Below are 11,798 nucleotides of genomic sequence, written 5' to 3' on the forward strand. Positions count from 1 at the left end.
AGTTTTATCCTATTTAAATATAGGTTATTTTTACGAAAAGTGTGATATATAGACATGCATCGAATATTTATCCTAAGAGAGAGAACAAAACCAACAATCTGCCTTAGACAAAAGATGATCCTGCGCATCCTGTAACCGTAATCAAACTAACGCTGCCATTTCTCCACGAAATTCCTTGAAAACTTTTTACCAATTATTCCGGCAATTAATATCGTGTTTTTTTTTTTTTTATATCAGCGGTACTTTTCTTTTGTCTATAGTAAAACTAATTTCTTTTTGCAATACAGAGAATAACTAACAGTTCCTTTCAAAGTAAATTTATTCCTTGTACAAAAGTGGACAAGAAACAAATTAAAACCCCCACTATTATTTACGTGAGAAACAAAAACCCAAACCGTTAACCCCACTATTTATGCCCCGTATGCCTCCTGAGTTGGCGTCGAATGATTAAGGATATTTGGGAGTTTAATATTAAATAATTATAAACACAATATTGTAATATTTTAAAATAATAATATATTGTATTATGAGATAGAGGCTTGACAGATAATATCTCATGGAACGATACAATAATTGCCAAGTCAAAGATCAACATTATGATGAATTTAAAAGTGAACACGGTTAAAAAAAATTTAAAAGTCATCTGTTGGAAGACATCCAGTGATATTGGAATAGAGAATTGAAGAGCCAAACATTCGTGTGTTTCCCTGTAACGCAGCCGCCCAAGCTGGAAACTTTTGTGACCCCTTCAAATTACATGCATTGTTGCACCCTCTGAAAAAATCACGGCGTCGCAGGATTAACTTTCGTCTTTATTTTTTCTTAATCCATTTTTATTCACAGTCTTATCCATCCATTCAACTATTCATTTGATTTAATATAATGATCCATGCATTATTATTATTTGAATGTTTTTAAAAATAAAATCATAATACTTTTTCATGGGAGTAATTAAATAAATAATAGAGAACTTCCATAACCACCAACGCCTCAAAATTCACGTTTTTCTTTTCAAAATTTTTTTTTTATGCCACAAAAGCAAAAATGACATGTTTGAGCACTATTATACTACCTCCGGTCTTTATTATAAGACCCTGTTTGACTTTTTATTTGGTCCTAATTATAAGACCCCAATCCATTTTGTCTCTCATATTTATGCATTTTTTTCAAGATAATCCTTCTAATAATGATAGTTCTAACCAATATACTTAATTAGCAAGGATATTTTAGGAATGACAACACTTATTTATTACAAATAACTAACTTAACTTACTTCCTTAATCTCCTCAAATAAGTCAATTGGGTCTTATAATTAGGACAGGAGGTAGTATATAACACCACACTTTAAATCTTTTTTATTGGTGTCCCAAGTCGACTCCCCTTTTTCCATTTAATTATTCGTGTATTCCCCATTTAAAGGAGCTATCACCAGCGTTGTATATACTTAAACATGATTATTTTCAAATGCAGAATGGTACGGTACAACAGCCAATTATTGCAGAATAAGAATTCTTTGACGAGGCCATGGGTTCTAGTTCAAGTTCTTATGAATTAGAAACAAAAATAGTTTTTAAAAGAACTATACAGTCAATTAAAGCTAATAGTGTTTAAACTTAATCCCATTGAATAGTTGCCTAATGCCTATATAAAGAAATATTTGTTGTCATCGAATTCCTAATTTACAGGTAGGATGGTATACATAAGCCTTTCTATTTTAATTTACCCTTGTGCCCCGTCTTATCTATTTCGCTCCCATTTTTATATATGCATGCCATCGATTCTCAATTTTATGATTTTATCTTTATTCACACCTACCAATTCCACAAGTTTACCTTTTTATTTTCCTTAATATATGGTAAAGTTCCGCCAATTTGCAAGTCGAGATTACTCAAAACATAAATATCCGCCCATGGACTTGGATAAGGCTTCAATCTTAAATTCTTAATCAAAGAAAGCGACAAAAAAAATATTCAACTGAAAGGAATGGATGCAGGCACCAAGTCACAGAACTTCTGGATAGTTGCGTCGGGTCGGGTCCTCTTTCATGCCCGCAAATGGCCCCTATAAATACCCACCAAACCTTTTTCCCCATCACGCCATTTTTCTCCACTAGTAATCCACTGGCTCTCTCTCTCCTCACTCTCGCAGGCCTGCTGTGCTAGCACAGTAAAGCCAGCTTCCTGCACCACAAAAGCTATTTGCTCTCTCTCTCTCAATCTTTGCCATGGCAGCAACCGTCAGCAACCATCAATATGCTGGCCCTTTGAGCGGGGTTGCTAGTTCCTTCAACGTCTCCCTTGATTTTAACTTCCCTCCCACCAACTTCGAGGAATCCAAAGCCTCGTCAAAGGACTTGGATTCCTCCAGCGAAGATGAAAACGACGCCGAAGAGTGGAAGGACGTTATACAAAAAGCTAACTCCGAAGCGGAGAGCTGGATGGAACACAATGCTTCATTGCCCCGTGTGCCGGGAAAAAACTACATCAACTGGGAACCACCCATCACCCTCATGAATCACAGCTTCATCACCCCCATCCCCCTCCACTTTGTACGTAACCACGGCCCCACCCCTAATACCCGTTGGGATGACTGGACCGTCGAGGTCAGTGGCCTCGTCAAACGCCCCGCAGAATTCACCATGAACCAACTCGTCAACCAGTTCCCCAGCCGCGAGTTCCCGGTCACGCTGGTGTGTGCCGGCAACAGAAGGGCAGAACAAACCATGGTGAGGCAGAGCATCGGTTATAACTGGCGTGTGGGTGCCGCTTCCACTTCGATCTGGCGTGGGGTGCCGTTGAGGTACTTGCTCAAGAGGTGCGGGATCTACAGCCGCACCAAAGGAGCTTTGTACGTGTGTTATGAAGGAGATGAGGATCTGCCAGGTGGCGGTGGGTCCAAGTACGGAACAAGCATCAAGAGAGAGATCGCGATGGATCCGACCCGCGACGTCATCCTCGCTTATATGCAAAACGGAGAGCGCTTGGCTCCGGAATTTGGCTTCCCGGTGAGGATGATCGTGCCGGGTTTCATCGCCGGTCGCATGGTGAAGTAGCTCAAGCGCATCATTGTAACTTCACAAGAATCGCAAAACCACTACCACTATAAGGACAATAGAGTATTTCCCTCCCACGTGGATGCCGAGCTTGCCAACGCTGAAGGTATTGAGCTTTTGTCAACTCCTGTACTTGTTCGTCTTATCAATTATTCGTATTCATTTATTTGAACAAATCATTTGCTAATACCAACTGCCGAGTCCCTAATTGTATTTGAATGAATAAAGGTTGGTGGTACAAGCCTGAGTATATTATCAACGAGCTCAACGTAAATTCTGTTATAACCACGCCGTGTCACGGGGAGATCTTGCCCATAAACTCATCGACAACTCAAAAGCCGTATGTGTTGAGAGGCTACGCATATTCCGGTAAGATTATTTTTCTGGGGAAAGGAAAAGGGAAAAGGGTCTTTGTTTAAGATAAATGACATCTCCTCTTGGTATGGGAAGGATAAGTTAGGGTTTAGCTAGGGTGTGAGAGGGAGACATTCGGAGACGGACGTAGCTGATAAGGAGATCCATGTTATTCCGTGTAGGGGGCGGGAGAAAGGTGACACGTGTCGAGGTGACAATGGACGGAGGGGAAACGTGGTCACTGGCCACGTTGGAACGCTCGGAGAAACCGAACAAGTACGGCAAATACTGGTGCTGGAGTCTCTGGTCGTTGGAAGTGGAGGCGCTGGACCTTTTACGAGACAAGGAAATCGCCGTACGAGCATGGGACGAGGCCCTCAACACCCAGCCCGAGAAGCTCATTTGGAATGTCAAGGTACTTCAAATTTATTGCGCACTTTCACTGTGTAAATACATATTACTGATAATGGTTGTAAATATCCACTGCTTTAGCACTGGGGTCAATATTCCAAGCGATTTATGACCAATTTTGATCTCTTATTCTGTCGCCTATTTTGTATAAATATCAACGCTTTGGGTTTTTGTGATGAAGGGTATGATGAACAACTGCTGGTTCAAAGTGAAGACCAAGGTGTGCATACTCCTTGAGGGGGGAACTGGAATTATGTTTGAGCATCCGACCATACAATCGAACCCTTCTCGCAAGTTGAAGACATCGGAGTCCAACAAGAGCGTCACAACGCCCTTTATGAACAACAGCGCCTCCAATATGTACTCCATCTCTGAAGTCAAGAAGCACACCTCCCCCGCTTCTGCTTGGATCATCGTTCACGGCTACGTCTACGACTGCACCCGCTTCCTCAAAGATCACCCCGGCGGCCCCGAAATCATCCTCATCAACGCCGGCACCGACTGCACCGAAGAGTTCGAAGCCATCCATTCTAAGGAAGCCAACAAAATGCTCGAGGACTACCGAATTGGTGAGATCATGACTACCGGTTACGCCCCCCCTGACTCATCGCCCAACACCTCCCTGCACGGCAATGGCGATATCAGCCACTTAACACCAATCACGGAAGCCCCACCATTACGCAGCGTGGCCCTCAACCCACGTGAGAAAATCCCATGCAAGCTCGTCTCCAAAGCGTCCATCTCACGCGACGCGAGACTTTTCCGTTTTGCGCTACCCTCCGAAGACCAAATCATGGGTCTGCCGGTGGGAAAGCACATATTCGTATGTGCCAACATTGAGGATAAGCTGTGCATGCGAGCTTACACTCCAACCACCAGCGTGGATGAAGTGGGGTATTTTGATCTGGTGGTCAAGATTTACTTCAAAGGGGTGCACCCCGAGTTCCCCAGCGGTGGGCTCATGTCTCAGCACTTGGACTCGCTTCCCATCGGTTCTGCGGTGGAAGTGAAGGGTCCGCTCGGCCACATAGAGTACACTGGAAGAGGTCAGTTTTTGGTTCACGGGAAGCCCAAGTTTGCAAAGAGGCTTGCCATGTTTGCAGGTGGGACCGGAATTGCGCCCATTTATCAGGTGGCGCGAGCCATTCTGAAAGACCCAGAGGACCGGACCGAGATGCACATTATGTTTGCGAACCGGACGGAGGATGATATTCTGCTGAGAGAAGAGCTCGACGAGTGGGCTGAGAAAGGTGACCGGTTCAAGGTGTGGTACGTGGTGCAAGAAAGCAAGAGTGAAGGGTGGGAATATAGTGTGGGTTTCATCACGGAGGATATCCTGAGGGAGCATGCCCCCAAGGCATCAGATGACACGCTGGCATTAGCTTGTGGGCCACCACCCATGATTCAGTTTGCAGTGCAGCCGAATTTGGAGAAACTGGGGTACGACATCAACAACAACTTGCTTGTGTTTTAGGGAGGGTCCTAAGAGGGAGTATGGTGTGTTGTTTGTGTATGTGCGTAGTGTGCGATTTGGAGAAATTAGAGTGAGACATCAACAGTTTGCTTTTGTCTAGTAGAGAAGCCGTTGACGGAGGTCGGAGCGGTAGTTTGATATTGTATATGCGTTTATGTGTATCGCCAGTAGTGTATATATGAAGGACGCGTTCTTTTATAAAGAATTACTTTTTTATATATGAGATTTTATTCTATATGCATTTTTAATTATATATATATATATATATAGAGAGAGAGAGAGATAGAATCCAGAAAGGAGAGATACTGAGGAACATGCAATGGAACGGGGAGTGACAGATCTGTTATCAACTCAAAGCTAGAACGAAAGTGGGGTCTATCAATGGGCGATGAGCAATGAGACGAGGTATTTGAGCAGAAGGACTTCAAAAGTACTCAGGTATGAGCAAGAATACAAACGTCGCAGCTGCAATATTCCAAATTAAGGATGTACAAAAAATTACAGAGGCGTGCCATGAGCACAGAGGAAAAAAGAATACAAGTTCAATAGCACAGCTATAGAACCCCTTCCTGCAATTGGAGATCAAGCATCGATGGACCCCATTTCAACTTTCAAAGGACGTGCTCATGTGCACCCTTGAAACTAAGGAAGATCGTCACAGTGCAGAGGAAAAAGTAAAAGTTGGGGTCATTGCTGTGAGTTTCCGGGGAAACTGGGAGAGGAAAGCCTCTTGTCTAAACACGAGCGTTAGGCCCGACATTAAGTGGGCCTAAGCCCAATCTAAAATGGGATGTGAAGCCCGAAGCCAGAAAATAGCGAGCCCAACGGAAAGGGAAGCAAGCCCAGATGACATTTGAGACTCCGCGGAAAGAAATGTCAAATGAAGCAGAACCCCGTGAAAGAAGCATTTGGTACGGTTAGACGCGCGCGGAGGAAGAGGATAGTGGAAGTTACAAGTAACTCCATAAATATCGTAACCGTTGTAGTGGATGGGACAGACACCCTCACTAGCATTCATCAATCAATCACTCAATTGTTTAGTGGTGTTAACTTCTTCGATTTTCGCTGTAGTTATTGCTTGAGTAATCATTTCAATAAGCATGTTGCCAGATTGTGATATTTTCATTCCCAAGCTCGGAACTCCAAGTTCACATATTCAGGTCACCTGATCTCCGGCAAGCCCCAATCACACGAGCGGATTGCAAAACTGGGGCCAGCAATGGGAGAGTCAAATTTTCAAGAAACACGAATTGCCACTTGTCATAAGATATTTTTTCCTCGCCCTTTCCCATGCTCAGCTTACCTCCGCTTCTGCTGATAGGATTATCGTCTTAATTGTTTAGATTTAAAGTGTAAAATACAAAGAGAGTCTTTTTTTTTTTTAATTTTAAATCTCAGTTTTAGGATCACTTTATCCGCTTACTTTAGGATTTATGTCTCCATCTAGCTCTCCGCAGTTAATGTCTACATCTAACTAATATCTCAAGAGCCAGAGTCACAAGCGACTGCCATATGCGCCGGCAGTGTACCAAAATATAAAGTTGAGTACATAAAATAATCTAAGTTGCTAAGTGTTCAATCATGGGAAATTAAAGAAGTAATTTCACAAGTAACAAGTTGCTCGAAGCGACACAATGCTAGAAAATGAGAACGTTCGCTAGATATCGTCATTGGATCATCAACTGGGCAATTAACTAGCTGTCCATCATTTTTTATGGGCGCGCTTCTACAGGGTAAGATATTAATTATTAAGCAATAAATTCATACTTGGGGTAAAATGAAGCTGGATTACGGTTTTGGGGAGGGGCGGTTAGTACTTCCAGTGGAAAACTGGAAATGTTTTGGCATACTTGTTTTTTTTTTTTTTTAATGATTAATGCATGCCTACCATAAATACACATATAGGGTTCAATTATTAAATGTATAATGTGTCTTGTGCATGAAATTAAATAGAAAAAATTACATGAATGTAAAATCATGCATCATGGATTTTTACAAATAAAAAAAAAGCATAATATTATATAACATGCAATCTTCGTGCACCGTGGAGCTTCTTTAATTAGCATGCTTTGGAGTTTGTTCAAAACTGTACTATCTCCCGTTATTAATATAATATCAATACGAGAAGATTAAAAAAACTAAATAAACTAATTTTAAAATATTTAGATTTATTTTTTTAAAAATTAATTTATCTAACTTATAAATTGATATATAATCTGATTAATATATATAAGTATTTTGGAGAGATCATGTAATATATGTTATAATCAAATAATTTATTTTCCTTTATTAATCTCCTCAAATATATTTGTTTTCATCGAATTTTTTACAGGTAGGATGGTATACATAAGCCTTTCTATTTTAATTTACCCTTGTGCCCCGTCTTATCCATTTCACTCCCATTTTTATATATGTATACCATCGATTCTCAATTTTATGATTTTGTCTTTATTCACAGGTTACTACAGAATTATTAATATTTGACAATTATTTTTACTCATATTTGACGGTTTGACATTGTCAAATAAGAGTGTGACAACCGTTCTTTCAAAACCATATTTAGACTAAATCCAAAAATTTATTTGAATGATTAATCATGATAGAAAAGAAAAAACTTTAAAGTTTTAAAATCGCTATTATGATTAAAAGAAATAAACTTATATTATGAGTAATATCGATCATTAACTTAGGCTTTAGACTTCCAAAGTCCAGAAATATCATTCAACCATTAGCCCAAATCAAATTTATACTTTTAAACATAATTTTAATCGGTAAAAATATAATATAAATCATATATAACAGATTTTTAAACTAGAAAAAATTCATTTAAGCACTAAAAACCAACAAATGGATAAATCTAACCGATTAAAATTAACAACTCATTTACCTATAAATTCTTACAGTCGTCTATTACCAAAACTCAAAATTTATCCCTCGTATAAGTCTTAAAAATTTCTCTAATTACTACGGTAATACTGTCATTAAGAAGCCTAAAATATATAGGAAATATTCATAAAGAAAATTTGATGAAGAGAACTATATTTGTGTACCTAAATGATCTCCAAAGCTTGTATTACTCTTCAAAATGCTAAAGCTTCCCTGCTCCTCTCTCGTTCTCTCTTTTTCTAATTCCCTCTCTTTCTCTCTGCATACGGCTCCGCTTTTGTACCCCCTCTCCCTTTTATTCTTCATTTCTCCAACCAGTCTCTCCCATTTTTTCTTCTAGCATTAAATCCTCTCCCCCCAAAGTCTTCATTCCTAATCCAAATGGATCAATTTTTCCATGCCTCAATTTTTTCCACGCATCAACTTTTCATGTCTCTACTTTCAACTTTTAACTTTCCTTCTTCTTCTTTATTCTATCTCTTTCCATGCCTCAATTGTGACAATCGTTCTTTCAAAATCATATTTAGACTAAATCCAATAATTCATTTGAATGATTAATCATGATAGAAAAGAAGAAACCTTAAAATTTTTAAATTACTATCATGGTTAAAAGAAATAAACTTATATTACGAGCAACATCGATCGTTAACTTGAGCCTTGGACTTCTAAAGTCCAAAAATATCATTCAACCATTAGTCCAAATCAAACTTATACTTTCAAACATACGAACTGATAAATCATTTTAATATAAGTCACTGAGCCCATTAGTAAAAAGTCAACACTATCAAAAGAGTGTAATACGCAAAGTCTTAAATATCTCTGACCTTTTAACGACCTCCATATCAGATAGTAGTAATTAAAAGTATCAGTTTATATCATTAGAGTATATGGGTCTTATGGGGCAATATATAACAAATCAGCACATATAACAAAAGTCGGGAGGCTATACAAGCTATAACAACACACTATGCCTCCGAAGCCTTCCCTGATGGGTCACCACCTGAACTACCACTTGAAGATAGTAAAAACCATGGGGTGAGACAAACGCCTCAGTAATCAACTTTCCAACTCATCATACATACTAACACGTGCTCGTGAAGTGTCAAGTGGGACAGTTATTAATTTTCAAAAACATAGATATATAATTTGAATCATCCAAACCCTCACTATGGGGGCTAACACACAAGCCACATAAGTCTATCCCCACTACGGGGGATTAATCAAACTATAGGCCTATCCCTCACTCTGGGGGACGAAGGAAGAAGTCAACTAATGTGCACCAATAGTGGCCTTACCACGTGGTAGGATAGGGCTCAATCCAAAATCCAAATAACAACCAATAATTCACAATATAACAAAAATTTCTCAATCTTTCTTTAGTGTAATCCATAAGATATAAATCATATATCTTTTTCAAACTTCTCAATTACAATTCTAAAAATCCACAAGACAACTTTTATAACTCAAAAGTTATAATATATATACTCGAGTTCCAAATAACAAATACTATTCTGAAATAGCAAAATACTCACAAACAACATATTAGCACGTATAACAAGTGAAAAGTGATTACCTCTCGCCAAAGCAATAAGAAGGATTACCACAAGGTCAATCCTTTGCTCGACCAATAATTAATCTACACAATTAATAACAACATATTAATATAAGCTAATTAATTAATTAATTAGGCTTATATATATTAATTAGATTTCTAATTTAATTTAATTTTTATTCTAAATTCCTGCAACTCTCATAATCTAAAATTAAGTATTTTAGAAATAACTTAAAATTTTCTAACAAGCCAAATTATTTATTTACAACCTCCAAATTATTTAACTTAATAAAAAGGATTTTTCAAAATTTTTAAATATAAAATTATTATGTTTTAAATTCTAAAAATCTCATTTAAGTTTAAACCTCAAAATCAAGCTATTAAAAATTCAATAATATTTCAAATATTTATAAATAAATAATCTAATCAAAACTTTAATGATTTAACTATCATATATATTGTCATAAATAATAAACTTTTTAGCTAAAATAATTATTTTAAAAATCTCGAGTCATCCAATAAATAAAACTAAATCGATTAAAATCTTAATAATATGTCAAAGTACCCAAATAAATTATTTAACTTAATTTTAATCGATAAAAATATAATATAAATCATATATAACAGATTTTTAAACTAGAAAAAATCCATTTAAGCACTAAAAACCAACAAATGGATAAATCTAACCGATTAAAATTAACAACTCATTTACCTATAAATTCCTACAGTCGTCTATTACCAAAACTCAAAACTTATCCCTCATATAAATCTTAAAAATTTCTCTAATTACTACAGTAATATTGTCATTAAGAAGCCTAAAATATACAGGAAATATTCATAAAGAAAGTTTGATGAAGAGAACTATATTTGTGTACCTAGATGATCCCCAAAGCTTGTATTACTCTTCATGCCAAAACTTCTCTACTCCTCTCTCGTTCTTTCTTTCTCTAATTCTCTCTCTTTCTCTCTGCATACGGCTCAGCTTCTGCGTCCCCTCTCCATTTTATTCTTCATTTCTCCAACCACCCTCTCTCATTTTTTCTTCTGGCATTAAATCCTCTCCCCCCAAAGTCTTCATCTCCTCCCCAAAGTATTTATTCCTAATCCAAATGGATCAATTTTTCCATGCCTCAATTTTTTCTACGCATTAACTTTGCATGTCTCCACTTTCAACTTTCAACTTTCTTTCTTCTTCTTTATTCTATCTCTTTCCACAGTATTTGTTGACTCTTCTCTTTTGAAAAAAAAATCTTTAACTAAACTTTAGGATATTACAAAGAGCGCATCAAATATTCTCTTAATAACGATTCTTAATCATTAACCGTCAAATAATGTGACTTTATTTGATAGGTCTTTCTTAATAACTTTCAAATAAAATCATTTATTTAATACTTTTTTATTAATAATTGAACCTTATTTGACAGTTCTTAACAAAAAACCATCAAATAAGGTTAACAGACTATCAAATAAAGTACCTTCTTTGTTTTTTGGTAGTTATTTACAATTATTTGTTTTTATTTTTTTTATTGTTAATATTTCTTTTATATAAAAAATAATCATAGAATAATAACAAGAGAGTAATATTAAATAAAAAAATTATATTTATAGAATTCAAAATTCGATATATTATATATAAACATCATACAATTTGACATAAATTAATCACTCGAGCACTTTCTATGCAAAAGAGCATTGTCTTATAAATTTTTTGAATGCTACTAGAAGTTATATTAATAAAAAATTCCTAAAAATTGATTCTTTGATCAAACCCCATATCCGTTGACAGCTCCACACCATAAGCTCGAAGAAATGCCTTTGAATGTCTAGTGGGCCACACCATAAGCTCTCTACTTGAATGCGCACAACTCCTTCTCATAAAGCTCTAATCCAAATAGCTCATGATCAGCCCTGCACCATGATCGTAGCCACTTTATTTATAACTAAAAGAATTGTTCAGATCATGTGTCAAGAAAGAAAACCACCAAAATACAAATTTAGAAGCAGCACAAATCAATCTTGTATGAATAAGTAACTAAAATATAAAATTCATCATGTAAGCCAAGATGAAC

At 37.0% G+C, this 11,798-nt stretch overlaps 1 pseudogene; it reads left to right on the forward strand.

Annotated features, from left to right (window-relative positions):
* Window positions 1–2,224: 2,224 nt before the first annotated feature.
* Window positions 2,225–5,291, forward strand: LOC114719324 (inducible nitrate reductase [NADH] 2-like; annotated as a pseudogene).
* Window positions 5,292–11,798: the final 6,507 nt, after the last annotated feature.

Source organism: Neltuma alba, unplaced genomic scaffold (genome assembly GCF_004799145.2).
Source record: "Neltuma alba isolate B1F8T4 unplaced genomic scaffold, ASM479914v2 tig00011907_pilon, whole genome shotgun sequence".
NCBI classification, from domain to species: domain Eukaryota; kingdom Viridiplantae; phylum Streptophyta; class Magnoliopsida; order Fabales; family Fabaceae; genus Neltuma; species Neltuma alba.